Source organism: Trachymyrmex cornetzi, unplaced genomic scaffold (genome assembly GCF_001594075.2).
Source record: "Trachymyrmex cornetzi isolate Tcor2-1 unplaced genomic scaffold, Tcor1.1 scaffold380, whole genome shotgun sequence".
NCBI classification, from domain to species: domain Eukaryota; kingdom Metazoa; phylum Arthropoda; class Insecta; order Hymenoptera; family Formicidae; genus Trachymyrmex; species Trachymyrmex cornetzi.
This window is the reverse complement of record NW_017298535.1, coordinates 196,422-215,561: the sequence shown is the minus strand read 5'-3', so window position 1 is coordinate 215,561 and position 19,140 is coordinate 196,422. Positions and strand designations below refer to the sequence as shown.

Genomic DNA, 19,140 nt, shown 5'->3' with positions numbered 1-19,140 from the left:
GTCACGTTTGAAATGAAGAATTGTTTATCCATGATTTTCTCATACAACTATATAAATTTAATTGAATTAATATTAAATGATTAATAGCATTTCATAAATGCAGCAGTTCTACTTTGAAACAAATTTTTAATAGAACTCTTCGTAAATCGTAAACATAAGAATTATACATTTTCGTATGACATTCTATTTAAAATATATTTTTAACAAGTTGAGAGAGAGAGAGAGAGAGAGAGATTTAAGCGTGCTAATATAGTTGATGTCAGTGATGAGAAAGAATTTTGAGACCTTGTTGCAATAAGCTTGAATATTCGGTGGACCTTTAACGTCCTAAAAAAAATTAAGTGCCAGTAAAGTTTTTTTACTGTTGCCACATTCATCTAATTTTAAACATTTAATAGCGTGTCTCAGCTTTGCGACTGAATAGCGTCAGAAATAATTGTCCTTTAAAAATGTTTAAGTCCCCCACGATTTAATAATTATCTCGACAAGATGACGAATAGATCGCTGTGGCCGCTGATTAATTCAGGCAGATACGATTTCCACGATTTTCTCTCTTTCTCTTCTTGCACGAATGCGTATTTGCATTTCCCCGTAATCGTTATTTAATTCCGTGAAATTGCTTCAAAAATTTTTGCACGACTCAATATTTTTATAGGTTGCCTTTTTGCCATTCTGTCGCTGTTTCTAATAATTATAGCCTTTCAATTAATGACGATTATTATTATTATCAATTAATGACTTGTTGGAAACTATATGTTTTATTCTAATTGAAATTTTACATATAATTAAATTATCACTAAGGAGAAAAGGGAGACTGATTCATCAGAGTATACAAAATTATTATCTTTTAAGGCAGATTATTATTATTTACAGACGGAATATATAATTTTATGATTAATTCAACCTAAATAATTGCATATTATTTTCTAACAAATAATTTTATGAGAGAAATGTTTCCTGGTTCCGAGAAATAATTTATAGCACGTATAATTTTCATGTCGTGGAAGGTGACACGATCAATTCTAACGTTATACAACTTGTTCGTCGCTTGTGATCGGAGCCGTACGACCTGATAAAGACCGTTATCTCGTAACATTGTTGCGCGTTTATCTACGTAAAGAAAAGAGAAGCTCTATTTTGTTTCATTCTTGGCGACAGACAGACCATAACTTGAAGCGTTATCGTCTCCTTAATAGATAACAAGTGCGATAAATCAGGAAGCTACTCGAGAGGCGAATACGGTTCATCTCTTTTTTCTTTTATCTAGACTTCCCATTTTATATTTCCTACATTCTTAACAGTGTAGAGACAAAGAACATGAAGAACAAGCAGTCATAGACTACAATAAACACGCCAAAGTAAATAATAAATTGATATAATTTAAATACATAATAATTTAATTATGAAAATTATTTTAAATGTTCCCAGTAACGATTCAAAGGATATGTTTTGAATTTGCTATCCTCAAAAGACTTTAAAGTTAAATTATCATGGTATTTTACAAGTTAATGAAAATACGAGTAATTGTATTTAATAATAATAATTTTATTCTCTTTTGTGTCTAATATACATAATGTATGGATAATATTTGCAAAATAATTAAACGTTATTTATTAATTGCTTATACATTATCACAATTGGTTATTTGTGATGAGAGAAGAAACATTGATCCACGGAATACTCTACATATATGATCCATGAAAATAATCATTTATTTCGAATTTCTTATTCATGAGCGTGTAATTTCCAGTTTAATATAATGAAATGAAACGGATAGCGTGTGATTTTCAATAATTACCTGATTTCAAGAAAGCCTTATACTTAAAAATAGAACTTCGATGTGAAGGTTAAGATGATATAGCGGTGGTTCAGGAGCATAATCGATTACTCGAGATAATAACAGAGTGGTGGATGACGGTCAAGGAAAAGTAAACGGAAGTCGCCGAAGAGAAAAGACAAACAGATCTTTGTTGAATCTTTTCTTTTCCCCTTTCTTTGTCCCGGTTTCCGTTTTCTTAAGAATAACATACCTAAAAGTCACGTTCCGAATTTAGTTTGAAAAAAGACGTATTTTTAGGTAGAGGGTTTAAATTAATAGCGTTAATGCAAAAAAAAAATGACTTAACGTTATTTATAAATAACATCATAAATTATAGATTCTTAACAATAAAGAATTATTAACTTTTCGTAGGCGCACATATTTTTATAGGCATTCTGAGTCGTTTTTGTCCGCAGTCTAAATTTGTTTACTGTTCTAGGCTTTCGAAAAATTTATAGAAATTCAAGATTATTTTTCAACATTTCTGCTACATTGTCAAATAGTTATTTAACTTAAATGTTAAAACTTTTATTTGATAAAAATTTAAATTCGTGCCAAGGAATTTGGGAGTGGTTTGCCTGTGGTTCAAAAAGACCTAGTATGCCTGCGAGAAGATTAATGACCATGAAATTATGACAACCATATACTGGACTACGTTGAACAAAAGCAAACAATGGGTTTCTTTTTTTTTTATTATTGTATTGGCCTATAGAACCTTCTCTCTTTCTCGCTTTCGCCAAATATCAAATATCTATTTCACTTTACTTCCAAAAGTGTACACTAGATTAGCTATAGAAAACAGACCTACGATCGGCCCTTTCCCTCGAATTCTTCCCTCCTCTCGCTTCCGCTCCAACGACGGACAACAGAAAGCCACGGTGTAGGTCAGGACATGAGCCAGTCACTAGATGGACTTGGTGGTTGTTGCGATTGTCAACGCGAGAGATCGAGCCGAATGGTGGAACCATTGGGATTTCCCAGTACGCCAATTTAGCGAAGTGATTGACAGACGACGGCTTGATGGCGTTTGACTTCGAAACTCACCCACTAGTATCAACAGGGATGAGTTACTTCGAATGATTTCCACTTGAATCTCCTGGAACTGCTATCATCGTTTCTTCGCCTGTTACGTATCGTATGATAAAGTGTATAATTTCTTCTCTTCTCATTATTCAGTAATTATTGCTGCACATATCACTTATTGCCCGTAATAATTACGTAACTCAAAAATTGTTATTTTTTAATTACTTCCAGAAAAATTAAAGAATGAAAACGTAAAGAAAAAAAAAAGAGAAAACATATTTTAAAAGAAAAATGCTTTAAAAGATGTAAAATATAGAGAAACATACTTTAAAAGCTAAACATACTTTTATTTCTCTATAATCAATTATTACCCTAAAATTACATTTCGGAATAAATCTATAACAAAATTTTAATGATTTAAAATATTGAAATTTTATGGATAATTTTGCTTTTTGAGTTATGTCGTAGCAAATGAGATATATTGCGTGACTAAGCAAGTATTATGTACAACACGTGGAATAGAAAAAAAATGATGCAAGAACGTTTTTATTGTTAGTTGCCCGAAAAATCGAACAATCGCGTGGAGGTATTAAAAGAATGGATAAAATTTTTATGTCGACTTATAATAGATCGGCTAGACGTATGAGAAATTTGCAAATAGAAGTTGACACAGAAAGACCAAATTTTTTGTTTCACATGATCCAAATTGGTCCGAATCCAGTCTTATGAATTCAAAAATAAAAAATCTACCCGAGGAAAAACCATCGATTGTTATTTTTGCTCTTATTTTATATTCAGTTTTTACTCTCATTTTATATTCAAATTTTGATTCAAACATAAATACATTTTGGACAGAGTAGGAGTTGGTAAAGATTGAACAAAATTATGCTCCTGTTGTCGCGTTTTTAATAAATAATTATCTACACGAATAGAAAGAATCTTTGTGTAAGAAAGATGATGATAGATTATCAAATGTTGAAGCTTGCTATTTACATGGTAATTTATGATATTCGAAATAAACGTGGCGATTTTAGAACAGACGTGACAAGTTATTTTATCTATACTCTGTTTCGAAAAAATATCCTGAAATTTCTACTTCACTTAGTTCTTTACCTTTGATTAGATCGAACAGAATTTTGTCATAAAACTGAAAATTAGGAAAATATTAATATTAGCGAATTATTAAAGAAATCAGCAAATAATCAGGGAATTTTACAAAATTTTCTGGAAAATGACAATTCTTGACTTTAAAGAAGTTCAATATTCATACATTACACTTATGCAATTTTGAAATATACCAACTTAACAATTAAATGCAAACAATTGATGGCCAACTACTTGCATTTAATAGTAATGTACATTGCTTTGTTAAATTGATCTCTCAACAAAATATTTGATGGTTTTCGAATTAGGATGAAAACATAAAATTTCAAAGTATTGTCGAAAGTCAGGGAAAATATAGAATTTTGTCTGAAATCAGGAAAGAGTTATGGAATTTTAGGATGAGAAATTAGTGAACTCTGTTCAGGTACTTCTGTCGTCCGATTCCTGCCGTGCTACAATGTAACGGCGATTGTTACATTTTCGCATTCGCTGTGCGCGGGACCGCGCGTGTATCGATCCGGTGCATTATATGCAAGACGGTTTTCGCAGTCAACCGCCCGCCGAAACCGACAGACGCCGCCGCCACCATTGCCGCTTCACGCCGTGAGCACTGTTTTCGCTGTAAAGCGCTTTGTTCGAAAATTAATCTTATAGGTGAAGTCAACGGATACATCTCGAATTTCAAAGCGAGTTTAATATGATATTATGCACTCCATATCGAGCGACGGGGTGGGGATTGCATTGCAATTGATAATTTTTAATTCGAATCATTTGCAAGGGAAACGCTCATGTTCTGTCTTAACTCCTTTAGACCTGACAATTGAAACCATGTTACAAAATTTTTTTTAATTCATACTTTAATAAGTAATTTGTACTGAACAATTAATTTTTTTCAGAATTTTGACTATTTTTCCAACATACGTTACTACGTACATTCGATTTCAGATGATATTGATAGAATTAAATTATTTTAATCGATGTTTTCAAAATTGATGTAAGTACATTACAATATATACAGGGTCTGAAGAGATTAACCTTTCACGGAGGTCAATTAAAGCGCTAAAATCGTGAATAAGAAAGTTACAGCTTTTTAAGTTTATAAAATTATGAAGATGGTTCTTTCATGCATGTTTCTACCAGTATAGATTAACTTTAATCTTAATTTTTACGTTTATCTTTTTTTATGTCCAAGGATTAGAAAGGGAATAAAGAGTGTTTTAAACCTAGATTAAAGTTAATCTATATTGGTGGACATAGACGTTATTTCTTTATATGGTATTTTAATCGACGGAACTTTTTTTAAAATAGATTAGAAATTCTAAAATTTGTCGGAAAGAGGGTAACTTGAATTTTGCTAATTTTTTTTAATTTTGAAAAAGTGAAGTCAACTTCACAGAGGTCCTCGCGGAACATTAAAAGATCTCGTTGGGAAGCTTTTTTTTACTCTGCGACCGCGTAAATATGTACATACATACGCGCCCGTACACGTACACGCATATGCATAGGCTCATACATAGTGAAATCAGCCACGTGCAATTAGAGTTCCTTTCCTCAGAGGGGAGTGAATTAATTGGCGCCGTCCGATTTTTTGCGACGCTGTTGAATTATTTCTGTGTTTCGTGTTACATTACGCGCGACATGTTAATTATCGTAATTATGGATCGCGCACGCGAAACGCGCGTGCATAATGCAGGTGTCTTGTCGTTCGCGCAATATCCCAAAACAAATTGCCGCCGCGCTTATTACTCATAAACGACGATTAATCGTCACAGCTAAAACAGTGAGCTATCTGCTTTTAATTATTTACACCCCGGCATAAATAGGTTTTGCCATGGATATGTAAGTTGATGTAGTTGATTATTAATGAAGTTCTTTTTTTTATCATTGATGAAATCGATTTACATCAATTTTTGCTAAGAATTGCATCAAGAATGTAACGTTTATTTCTATTAACTATATATATTATTTATTCTAACTATTTTTTGTCTTCTTTCTATTTTTTATTATGTATTTTTTAACTCTCTTCTTAATGATTATAATTTTATTTAATGAAAATTTAATTCAATTATTTAATTATTTAATTGTTATTTAATTACGTTTCTCTTAATTACCTTTCAAGCCTATTATTTTTTTATCTTTTCGCGATAAACTTTCGACCGTAAAATCCAAATGTCTCTTGAAATCATTTTATTGTATCTTTGTTTGTTTACATGTAGTATCTTATCAATAATTACAATTTAGTTTGATGAATTAAATTAAATTATTATTGAATCACAGAGGTCTCTCATGATTCTGATTTGCCGTTAAAATAATTTGCCCGTTATTTTTCGATCATTTTGCAATAACTTTCGACCGGAAAATCCGAGTGCCTCGTTGAATATCGTAAGGGTTCTTCTTCATCCCGACTTGGCGAGGACGGCGCGCGCGACAGCTTCTGTTTCCTTCTCCCGCTCTCTGAACCCGTCGTTTCACCGACTTATATACATTACACCGCATCGAGCACGAGCCACTACCACCAGCGGCTTGCTAGACTGTCACGATAGTCCACTACCATTATATCGGACGGCATTGCGCCTGGCGGTTTCCGCGTGGCGCGGTGCGGCGCGCTCGGACGAGGTGGAGGAATAGTGGCGTAGGAATAGAGGTGGCGGAGGAGGAGGACGTGGAGTAGGTTGCGCGCGCGGCCATTTTGATAACCTCCCACTCCTCTGTCTCGCTCCCTTCTCTCTGTATGTATCTCTCGATCCGATATAACTCTCGCTCCTTCCTTCTCGCGATTTCTCTCGGTTCAATCTCTTGCCGAACCTCTCTCTCTCTCTCTCTCTTCCACGTGCACGCACACGAAAATCACCGGACGCATACCGACTCGCGCGCTCGCGCGCCTTTTTCTCCTCTCCTCGTGTTCTCGCGGCGTGTGCAGCTCTCTCGGTGATTTTCTCTCTCTCTCTCTACATCTCACGTCTTTCTCCATCTCGGAGGTTTTCTCGTTGAAAGAGCGAGGAGTAGTCAGAGCCGTCTCTGTGACGGTGGTCGCTAGTGTCGCGGATTTTCCCCTCCGTCCTCCTTCCCTTGCCCCGCTCTTCCTTTCCTCTTTCCCACTCTTCGCTCTTCCTCGTTCGGTCTCCATCCCTCTCTCCGCGCCGCGCTCTCTCGGATCGCCCGACACGCGCTCGCTCCTCTCGCGTACCGATACACAACGGGCACCCACATACGTACGATCGTGTGTCCGTGTATATCTCGTTCGGCGTGCGCGTCTATCTCGCTCCCGTCCCCCGCGCCCTTCGCCCCGTCTCGACCGGAAGGTGCCAGTTTCTCGTCGACCATCGTCTGGTGCGGAACGCTCGTTCCTACGTTTCTCGTTCGCGGGTCTCTCGTCACTTGTCTCGATAACCCGTACGATTTCCAATTCACGTGAGTGTGCATCTTTGTCCTTTACGTGCGTGTGTGTTGTGTGTGTGTGGGGCCGTTTACAGATAATTGCGTGGAAAGAAAGAGAGAAAGAGAAAGATAATCGCGTTGTCTCGCGCGAGACACGCAGTGTTGGTGCGGATATCAGTTCCCCCTCTTTCCCTCGGAATAGTGTTTTTCGCTCCGTCACTTTCAGTCGCTGGATTTCCCGTCGTCTATCTATCTCGTTATCGGGATATGTCATCGCCGCGAGTGCGCGACGCAGTGTTCGCGGAATAGTTCTCTCAACGTCCCACGAGTGTTACCTTCCCCGAAGGAGGTTTTCTTTAAATCCCGGCTTTCACCCCCGATTTATTCCCCCGGTGTGCAACGAGCAGGAGAGCGCGCGCTTCTTGGATTAGCCGCTCCCCCTCGTGCCGCTTACGTCACGACGCGCCAACCCGGCGAGAGAATGAGAGTGCCTTCGCCGTCGTTGACGAGTGCCTCGTGTGATTATCCCGGCAATAGTAGTGATAACCCGACGAGATCGTCCTCGGTCTACGTGACGACGACGACAGCAGGCGTCATTGCTGCTACTCGCTCCTCCTGAACGCACGGTGAGAATCGAGTCCTCTTTTCTTTGCGAGAATTACGAGTTGGTTGGCCGGCTAGCTCGCGATGGTTTCGTTGCGAAACGTGTAATCAGCCAACGTTGCGCCGCGAAATGTCGCGCCAGCTTAATCCTCGTTACTCGGAAAAGCTGGTTCACCAGCGACCTTACGACTTAATCGTTTGTTAGGTAGCCGGTCACGCGTGATTATTCAAGGTCGCGAAAAATATCGACTGCATTCGGCAAAAAAAAGTTCTGCCACTGTTGTGAGATTCTTTAATGTGATTCGTTTTTGCTCGTTAATTCCTCACCGCGGATCTAAATGTACAAACCGGTCCATATTGAAGAATCATACAATAGTTGCAAAGGTGTTTTTTTTTTGCCGTCATTGGCTATGCTCAACAGAAAAAGCAACTCTGCAACTGTTATAAGGTGCTTTAATATAATTAATTTTACATTTAAACAAGTTCATGTACTTATACTTAATGTAACATGTAATTATTAGTGAATGTACACAATAATTTATGTACCGTTAATTTATGCTGTTTTCTACCTTTTACTTCATAATTCTCAGCTTTATTTTATTATTTATACATTTAAATCTGTAAGGAAAACAATCGTATTAAAAAATATTACATTTGCGAAACTACTTTTTCAGTTGAATGCATTCATTGATGAGTTTCGTGATTATTCGCGAAAAACATCGGCTGCATTCGGTAGAAAAGCAGTTCTGCAACTGTGTGAGATTCTTTAATATGATTGGTTTATACTTTTCAGCGTATGTAATATGTATTTATACTGTTGTGTTTAATTATTGGTGAATATACACAGTAATTCACGTACTGTTTAATTCGTACTTTCTCTCCTTTTACTTTATGATGTTCAGAACTTTATTTTGTTATTGGATTTATACTTTATTATTTAGTTAATAGATATATTTAGATCTGTGAGGTACCAATCATATTAAAGAATCTCACATTTGCAAATCAGCTTCTTTGCTAAATGCAGTCATTGATGAGTTTTCGCTGTTCAAAAATATTGATTTATGCAATATGAACGTTAATGACGATTATATCACGATGTTTGATGTTTAAGAGGATACAAAAAATTGTGGAAGAATCCTCTTAAGCGACGTCTAGGTATACAATGAGATTTTAAGGCGTAAAATTTAAGCTTAAGTCTTAAGTAAGAAAATGATGAATCACAGTCAATTATTGTCCTCATTTCGACTGTGATTGATTAATTTCTCACGGCTTTAGATTTAAATTTCACGTGTTTAAAATTTCATAGACGCTGCTTTACGAAACTAGAGATTTTTAGAGATTTTGAAATGTTACATTTATGCGACAGACCTCGTAATATTTTGTTTACCATCAAATGACACTAAATATATTTGAGATAAATGCGAAAGTTTTTGCTTCAAATTGTGTCTCTTATAACAGTGTTTAGATGATTTATTATTTATTTAGCTATCAGGAATTGATAGTCGCGCAACAGTTGATGTGAGTTCTCAGTAATCACAGAACGATGTAAGGTCACCGAAGAAATTCTACGTTAGCTCGATGCGATAATCATTTACTTGTTTGAAAACATTAATCCAATTAAGCGTTGACTGTCCTGACGTTTATCGCACGAACGTATTGTGTTGCATTCCTACTTAAACTTCACGATTAAGATGGGTCTGTCATCTACAGATATTAAATATCATCTCTCAGTAGTGAACGGTTGTATAGGAAGCGTGTTGAACGTTGCGTTGTCTCGAGATAATCGATCGGCTCGAAAAGTCAGGGTCGACCGCCACGATTTGCGCTTTCAATTCCACCGTTGGTTAGATGAAATGCCGATCGATCGATTGATAGCCGGCACGTGCAACGAGATGTACCTTGCACCTAGCCGGCAACTTCTTATATCTCTCACGGCTGGAAAACCGATTGATTAACACGCGTGAAAAGTCTACGACGATGGCAACGACGGCGACGTTGCTCGTGATTATTATCGCGGTCTCACTCTCTCCTTCTCGCCGCGTCTCGCTTCGGTGTATTGCGCAAGTGTTTTTGCGATAATCCGCTACTTTACGCGTTTTGCAGAACAACGTCTTCTGGAGTGTTGCATTACAGAACGTACGCTCGATTTATCTGTGACCGATAATAATCTTAACTTTTATTATTAGCATTCGCACGATTGAATCATTCGTGTTCTGTGCATTTCTTTTCTTTGAAATACTAGGAGCACTTGGCTAAATAATGCACTATTCTTTTCTTCTTTTTAATTTCACAAATACTTTCTAAAATGTTAAAATATGAGAAAAATGTCTGGATTAATTGGAATTCTAGTTGAAAATGAATTAATTAGAATTTTTTGGATTAATCTATTAAATTCTAATGAGATAATCGGAATTCTGATTGATAAATCAGAATCTTTTGATTCCTTCATTTTTTACTAGACATTTTTTTAGTTTATGTAAGAAGAATCACTTAATAATTTTTGTGTATACTTGTAAAAGACAAAAATTAAAAATCGTGTGGAAAATATGAACGACCCATTGTGTGTGTGGTAAAAAGGATCGGAAAATCATTGTGTGTTAAGGATTAACCTTGTAAGTAAGTAGAGTGGTTATAGAATCCCAGATGTATCACGTATTTTCCTTTAAAACCTTGTTTTGAAGAAAAATAGACAGTATTGCTCAGAGAAGTCTTGATTATTTTTACATTTTTCTATCTTATAACTTAAGGATATAACTAAACACAATATAGAATTAAGAAATATAACTGTAGAATTAAAAATTTTTTAGCTGTTCTGAGCGCCCGGAGTATCTACTTGCGTATCTTTAAACCACCTATTTACTTAAAGGTTAAAGAAGAAACCTACTGTATTTTACAATTTGTCCCATTTGATCAAAAATTTTCAAACATTTTCCTAGAATTTTTCAAGCTTGTTTTTTTAGCACGGTTTTTATATCAAGCGGGAAACCGCTCGATTTTACCGCCCAAAAATCCTGCCGTGTAAACGCACCGCTATTGTTTGATTCGACGCTTAATTTGCGCGACAAAAGCAAAAGTTCCCAAAATAGCGACGCCAGCGAAACAATGCGTCCGCGTCAATTGTGTGATTCATCTTGCGGCGTTTAACATTGTCAAAGCTCCGCTTTTATGAATCACGTTCGTCGAATGTGTGCTCGCCATTCCGATAGGAAATCCGACATAGCGAAGAAAGCAATTTTCTTACTGCCGTTGTCGTCATCGGGCGATAACACTTTGTCGTCGAGCGACGACGTTGCAGAGCGGCGAGTATTCGCTTGCATTTTAATGTCCGTTGTTTGTGAATGGTGGATAAATCAACGGTCGAACGTTGTGCTTCGGTTGTTTGATGTTTATCTAGGACTTAAAGACAGATTTTCATAGTGCTAGTCGTGAAATATGTAGCTGTGCAAGAAATATGAGTGAAACACTGTTGTATTTTTTTTTTGTGAAAAAGGGAAGACGATTAGCCGAAAAATCTATTAAGGAAAGGTGTCGTAAATTCTCGAGTTTGTACAAAACTGCTCTATGCTATGATTCTAAAATGACAGGCGTAACGATTTTTTCTTTCACGTCACTTTATAGCTAGGGAAACCATTCTCGAAAATAAATACTTGGCTATGAATCAACCCGAAATAGAGTCACGTGTTAAACATCAACACGCATCATGGGGTTCTTCCCTCTGTTGTTATCTTCTGCCATTCAGTTCCATTTTTAAAATGAACACTTACAGATTTATAAATATTAAGAAGCAATTACAAATAATAAATAAAGAGTATACGGTATAAAGAATAATTATAATTATATAATTTTATTAACAGTTTAATTTTCATTTAATTACTAATATTTAGTTATATAAAAACGATAATGTTCGTGTTTTATTCGATATTACTGATGATAATATTAAATTTTTATCACGCTTTTGTTGATGGTTAAGTATTAGCTACAAGTAATCTATTAGCTACGAGTAATGGATTAAAAAACTGCGTAGGTCGGATGCGCTGCTTTAAGAGGAAAACGCCGAGAACGTTGGGTGCCGCTTTGTGCTACCGCGTTACAAGAAGCAGGAAAAACGTCACAGGTCGTTCCAAGCGACGTTTTACGGCCGATCCATCTCTGTCCATAAAATAAATCTCGTTATTTTACGAACCGGCCGCGTGTCCTGGATTTTCCCTTCCGAGACTTTATCGTTGTCCAAGGACGATGAATCTTCTCTGCTTCGGCCGCATTTTTCTCAGAGCACAAGCAGGTGAAAGAGGTATGTCCTTTGATGACGTCACAGAAGCATGAGGTCGAAGGCCCAACTATGGCGAAAGATGAGAATAAAACATGAATAATAGGTATAAAACTGTTTTTGAGCTACATTGACAAACTTTCACTGGCCTTTATTTTTCCTCAAACAAAAATTTTATCGCATAATCTTTCTTCAGACAAAATTTTACTGGAAGTGTGTAAGCTTTTCTTTAGAAACGAACGATTTTGCTGGTGTTTACAAATTTAGTAAGATACAGATCAGAAAATAATTTTATTTAGATTGTCAAAATAATTATAGGACTCTTAAATTGGTTGCTAAAATGTTAAAACTTTTTGCAGCATTCTAATTAACATTTTAAGCATTAATATAATTACTTTGATGATCGAAACAAAATTATTTTCAGATCTGTATTTAGTTTATTATAAATACTTTTTGAAACTGTTCTTTCCGTGTTACATTTTTATTACCTTTATTATTTTGGGCAACTTAGCATCAAATTAAAATTTAATTATTTTTTATGAAATAAATATTAAAATTGTATATTTATAATGCCATTATTGAGCATAATTATTTTTAGTTATAATATTTGTATCGTATATTGATGCATTTTATTGTGAACTACACTGTCATATTTATTTTTCAGTGATTTATAATTTTTGTGTCCTTTTGTGTTTCTATATATTTTAATTTAATTGAGTTTATATATATGATGGCGAAGAAAGAATGATTCAGTTAGCGGAATTTTACGATCTTGAAACTAGGTCTTGAAACTTCATCTCGATTCGTCATCCTGTTTCACATCTTCTTGCTCCTCCGAACGTTCCCTCGCTCGGATTTTCCCGCTGCGCCATCCGGTACATGCGCTATCATATACACCACCCAATCTCATTATCTACCTTCTGTGTTTCAGTAATAATAATTTATTGTATCGATAGAACTGCCCGATGCAACATTTAATTTCTTTTTTTCCGAAGTGCGGTTACACTTTTAGACATGCCGATAATTGCAAATTAATTATATCCGGCTAAACAGAGTGTTGACGTCACTACCAACGTTATTTTTCTTAGAACACGAGACATAGGAAGTATTTGTCGTCTTCTGGTTATTAATAACTTGATTTGAGAAAGTGTATAAATAATTTAACAAAGAAAACAGTCTATACTTTATATAGGCATACTGAGTCTTTTTTTTATCTTAATAGAAAATTTGATCTTAGATCACGAAGATTGACGAAATTTAATTTTTCTTGACACAAATTTCAATTTTTATTAGATACAGGTTTTAACAGATTGAGTTAAATAACTATTTGATGGCAATGTAGCAGAGCTGTCGAAAAGTAATCCTGACTTTTTCTAGATGTTTTGAAAGCTTAGAACAAGTAAAAATATTTGGGTTGGGCAAAAAAGACCCAGAGTGTCTATAGAGTAAGTAAAAATATGTGCGCTGACAGTTTAATATTTTCTTTTAATAATAATACATATCTGCCTTTAGTTGAAAAGATTATAATAACTTAAAGAATTTATTTATTTACACACATATTTCTATTTCGTCATACAACTTTTCGATTCTTCCTAAATGTTCAAGAATTAATAACTAGTAGCATAAGCTTGACAGGTATTTTTTTCGTTCGGTCGAAAGAAATTACAGCGACAATAATTGAAATAATAAATGCATTTTACACGTTGACTTCAATCCTTCTTGTTCACTGTCGCGTGTCGTCGCGCTAACTTAACGTTACATAAGTGTGGAGACGAGGAGTAGGACGACCGAGAGGAGGGAGAAAGATCCGATGTTAATGCCGAGAAGTCATGGTTGCCTTTTAAAAATGGCCGCGAGAGACGCATCAACCTCAGTCAAAAACATCAGACAAAGCGTCTCGATATCTTATGCACATTCTGTGTGTATTTAGGTTAAATACGAGAAAATTGAATACTGAGAAATACATAACGTAATTTATTTTTCAATTATCATATATTAGAAACATTGGTATTAATATTTAAAAAAAAAGAAACGTTAAATTAGTTAAAACTAGAATTAGTTAATGAAACATTTTTATAGCTTGCATAAATATTGTGAAGGATTTTATATTTTTAAATATATATATTATATTTTATATTTTTAAATTACACGTAAAATCTATATATTTAAACATAAACTTATACTTCATACTTTTGAATTGAACTAAATAATATAGTAACAACCTGTATTTTTCGTCATGACAAAATTATTTGAAACGGTTTTCAAGATTGCGGCTGTTTCCCGTCATAGGACATTTGAATTGCGCCAATGATTTACGAGCATAGGTCTCGGATGGGAAATGCAGGGAAATAAGTGAAAAACACTTTAGGAATATACTCGATAGAAAAGGAGATGCAACGAGGGCGATAAATTTTATCGGTGTTACGGACGCGTGCGCTATCTCGTCTCGCAGAAAATTCAGGATCCACGCGAAGAAAGTCTTTTATGATGATCATTAAAAGAGTTCAGTACGACGCGGGAAAAATCCTGCCGTCGTAAAAGTATCCAAGAATGCAGTTATTATCGGACGATGAGACGACGATGATTCCCGGACGAACCGGGGAATTGTCGTCGTATAGCGGAGCCTCCTCGCGTACAAAGTATTGCCGTGGGGCGTTCGACTTTATAATAAAATTACGACTTCGTGGTACGGCTAACATGAACAGAGTTTGTTCCTGTGCGGCTTACGAAACGCACTCCGCTCGCTGCGTCAGGTGGATTTGATTTGATTTGAAAATGGCGTTTGAGAGGCGAATCGGCACGACGTGATATTAATCCGACAGCGTAAGAGCGCTGATAATGTCCGATAATGTGCACCCGCCCGTCGTGATAATGAACGCGAATGAATTGAGTGCGCCCGATGAGTTTGAGTTTCTGATGTATGCAGTTGATGAACGATTTATTATTATTATTGGTGCCGTTTATTTGATGCGCTTTGGAGTTAATTCTCTTTCGCTCTCTCTCTCTCTCTCAGATGATGTTATGTTTTAGTTGAGCTTGAATATAGAAATTAGTTAAATTCTCCGATAATATGGTCATTGCGATATCAGCGTGATGTAAATCCAATTCTCCATTTTCCGGCTATTTTTTAGAGAAATAATAAAACACAACAAAGAGCCATCGAAATTATACAACTCAGGCAATCATCGAATCGCGATTCATTTTAAAGTAACATTAATGTTCTAGAATATATCAACACACATTTATTGCTTAAAATAATTATGGTTAGAGACTCCATTTATAGTTATTATTGCTATAATGCAAATAATGATAATTATATTTATAGTTTTATAAAAAAAATGTTAACACTGAAAAAAACTGTATAATTATAATTGTAATCATTTTTCTCAGTGCAGCCATTTAGCGCAATCGCGGAATTATAATTTTGGTATTATATTCCGTTCAAAAGTACTGTATTTAATATTGTTAAATTTCACAGCTTTTTAAAAAATTTTCAATAGCATAAATGTATCTCAAAACGATATGTTTTTGGCGCAAAAGGATTTCTCAATTCGCTTTCTCTCACGACGGATATCCTCTGCTTTTTACGAGCAATAAGCGCCTTTACACGTATTCATAAGTTCAGCTCAAGCACCGAGCGTGTGTCGTGCGTTGCGTAATCGATTATGCCCACAATGAGTAAGCCGTAACTGGACGTACGGATTTCAATTATGCCGAGGTAATGCGAAGCTAAACGCGCATTGGGAGTTCTCTTTGGCATTGTCGTTAGATGCGTTCAATGCCAACTCGGTAGAAAAGAAAATCGAAATCCCGACCGAGTTGAAAGAGCCACTGATGGCCCATGAACTCGAAATTTCAATCTCGTTGAGTGACTTTCCAAAGGCAAAATCCACAATTGCAGTAATATAGTAGTATGTATATCTCGATTTTCGAGCGTGATCGTATTATTGACATTATTTCTGTTATATAATTTATTAATAATAAAATTGATAATTTACATATCTATTATTTAGTGACAAATAGTACAATTAAATATGAAATATATTTAAAATAATTGGTTCTATTAATAATGAAAAGTTATTAAAATTTGATTTGTTTCAACTCGATTGTAGTATCGTCCAAAAGAGAAAGAATTATTTTTATTATTTCCATGAAATATAGTTAATTTTATTAATTAGCCAAATGGAATGCATGATTATCAGACTATCGATTATTTCATATTAAACTTCGGTATCTTAATAATTGCTTCACTTATTAAAAAAACATTATACCGTAGAATGACGTGATGACTATTTATTACCAATAAAATTATAGTTACGATGCATGAAGTATATATGCATATATTTTTTATGCGTCGCATAAACATTTGCGGGAATAAACGTTTTGGGTTACTTCCGCGAATACAAAACGGCCGATCTTTAGATTAAGCGAGTGCAATTGGCTTCTCGCAAAGATCCGTATTTAAACGAGTATTCCCAGGAGGCGACATTCGCGGAACACGGTCTCCAGCGGCCGTGTTTAATTTCGTGCGAAACGTCGAATCGTCGACGCGAGCGGCTGCGAGAGTGACTTAATAAATCGCTTTTAATAAGGAGCATTCAAGGAGATTAGCGACGAACGGCAAACGCCACGAAACTCTCGGCTTTCGAAGGTCGTCGCGCCAACCGGCGTCTTACTGCCGCCGTGCAAAATGATGTTAGTGTGTCAGTGTCAATGGATGCGAGTCATCGGGTCCGCGTCGTGTCGATTGTGATTCAAAGGGAAGATTATTTCGCTAATCCGCTGTAATATCGGCTCGTATCCGTAACGGTGTCAGCAAGCGAGACGGACGATGAGAGGATGAGGAGGAGCGAGGAAGAGGGGAGAACTTGGGCAATGCATCTCTCGCTCGTAATATCTACATCATTAGGAGATTGAATCCATTTCCGATGCCACTGTCACATGCCTACAGTCGACTCATGCCGGTGTTGCTACCACGAGCGCAGTTGCGGTTATTTCGGGTTTCTGTCACGACCTCGATACTCTAAAGATATACATTTAAACACGTGCAAAATCACGTGGATGTATTTGTGTACTCGGTAGATAAAACTTAAGTAAGATTTCATCCGAGACAGATTGTTAGAAGCACGCTCGACGAATTACGCGAGAATGGTATTTAATATCATTCTCGATTTGTAACAAACATTTATTCGCTTTCGTCGAGAAGTACGATACTTTAATTTAGATATCTCGTGGGACGCAAGCATTTCGTGTCGATATTTCTCCGTGATTCGTAATACGAAGCTATAAAAGTTGAACAAACAGAATTTCGAAAGAGGGAGTTTCGAAATAACAGATTCGTGTATTAAATCAGCTATTTTCTGTGTTTTTGATTGTTCCACAAAATCTCTCTCTCTCTCTCTCACAAATATACATTGAACACACACACACACACACAATAGGATTGCCATAGGAAAATTAGAAATCAGTGAATTATTAAGGAAATTGAAAACGGTTAAAGTCAGGGAATTTTGCAAAATTTTCTAGAAAATTTTTGACTTCATTGAAAGAAAAATATTGAAATATTGTAAAGTAAATGTTACGACGTTTTCTTCGATATTTATCAGTTATGAAAGAATTTAATTATGATGACAAAATATACATTTTTGTGAAATATATCTAATTAATTGTAAAAAATGAAATAAATGGCTTATTTGCTAAGAAAAAATTCTATTTCGTAATTAAATAAATATTTATTTTAGTGAAATAAATATTTCTGACAAATAAATTTTTAAATATCTTTTTCTCAGTCTAGTGCTATTTAGAAAATATATTCAGATAAATGCTTATTTCAGTGATATAGTATATGTATGTGTGTGTATATGTGTACAAATATTTTTACGTTTGTGTTTATTCGATAGATATTGTATATATGACTTCTTGAGTGCTAGATAATTTCCTTAGAATGTTATTTATTTGTTCGATTTACAAAAACTGAAAGAAATTTGCTTGCAACTAAATAATTTATACTATATATCGAAATAAATTTACGTGAAATTAATACTTATTTTGAAAATAAAATAGATGTTTATTGTGCTACAAATAAATATTTATTTCGTCCATTTTTCAATAAGGGATTTATTTCAGAGAAATAAACTTTATATCTCACAAATAAATTTTCAAATACTTTTTTCTCAGTATAATTTACATTGCTATGTTAAACTGATCTTTCAACAAAATATTTAACGATTTCCGTACATATAATAAATCTCGACGAAAATATATAAAAATGTATTAAAAAATTTCCAAATATTATTGAACTTAGGAAAAATCATAAAATCTTGTTCTGAAAATTAGGGAAAAGGTATGGAATTTAAGAGATTTTAAGATGAGGAATTTCCGACAATCCTGAGCAAGTTATATCGTAGCACGAAGGAAATAGCGTATTTATATGCGTCATCAGATGATAAACACGTCGCTGTGGCGCAGAGTGCGGTTACAGTGATTATTCCATCCCCTTCGTAAAATGACAATCGCGCTGCTCGAAGCGCATCTTTGCTCTCGTGATTACATTCTTAGGTGTACACACAAACTCTCTCTCTCTCTCTCTGCAGCGCTTATCATAACATATTAATAGCATACGGAAACACGTGAGGAAGGAGAATCGGGACGAATTCGGGAAGGAAGGAGTGACGAAGCGCTCGAAGAGAAGCCGCCGAATCGTCAGGAATTCGTAATTCGCCGTTTAGCCTTCGTACCAGGCTCAAAATAAACGCGACAACTCACTCGCGTTCTCGCCTCTCCCGCCTTCTTTCCTGCTCTTGCAGGCCTCACGTATATCGTTATCGTTTCTCGACAGTTTGCGCGATACTGTTTGTGCAACATGTCGGTTCAACGTCGATGCGTCGCCGATCTCTCACGATAAGTTTCTTTCGTGGACTTTTACCTTCGTTTACTTTTATCTTTG

General features: G+C 35.5%; 1 protein-coding gene across 5 annotated transcripts in view; it reads left to right on the top strand.

Annotated features, from left to right (window-relative positions):
- Positions 1-19,140, top strand: part of lilli (AF4/FMR2 family member lilliputian) — a 273,330-nt gene that overhangs the window by 90,292 nt on the left and 163,898 nt on the right. The window contains exon 1 of one of the 5 annotated variants that reach the window (XM_018511573.1): positions 7,278-7,950. The exons of the other annotated variants lie outside the window; for them this stretch is intronic. The gene's annotated coding sequence lies outside the window, so the exon portion shown is untranslated. Of the gene's footprint in view, positions 1-7,277; positions 7,951-19,140 lie in introns of those variants that run through there. 5 annotated transcript variants of the gene reach the window in all.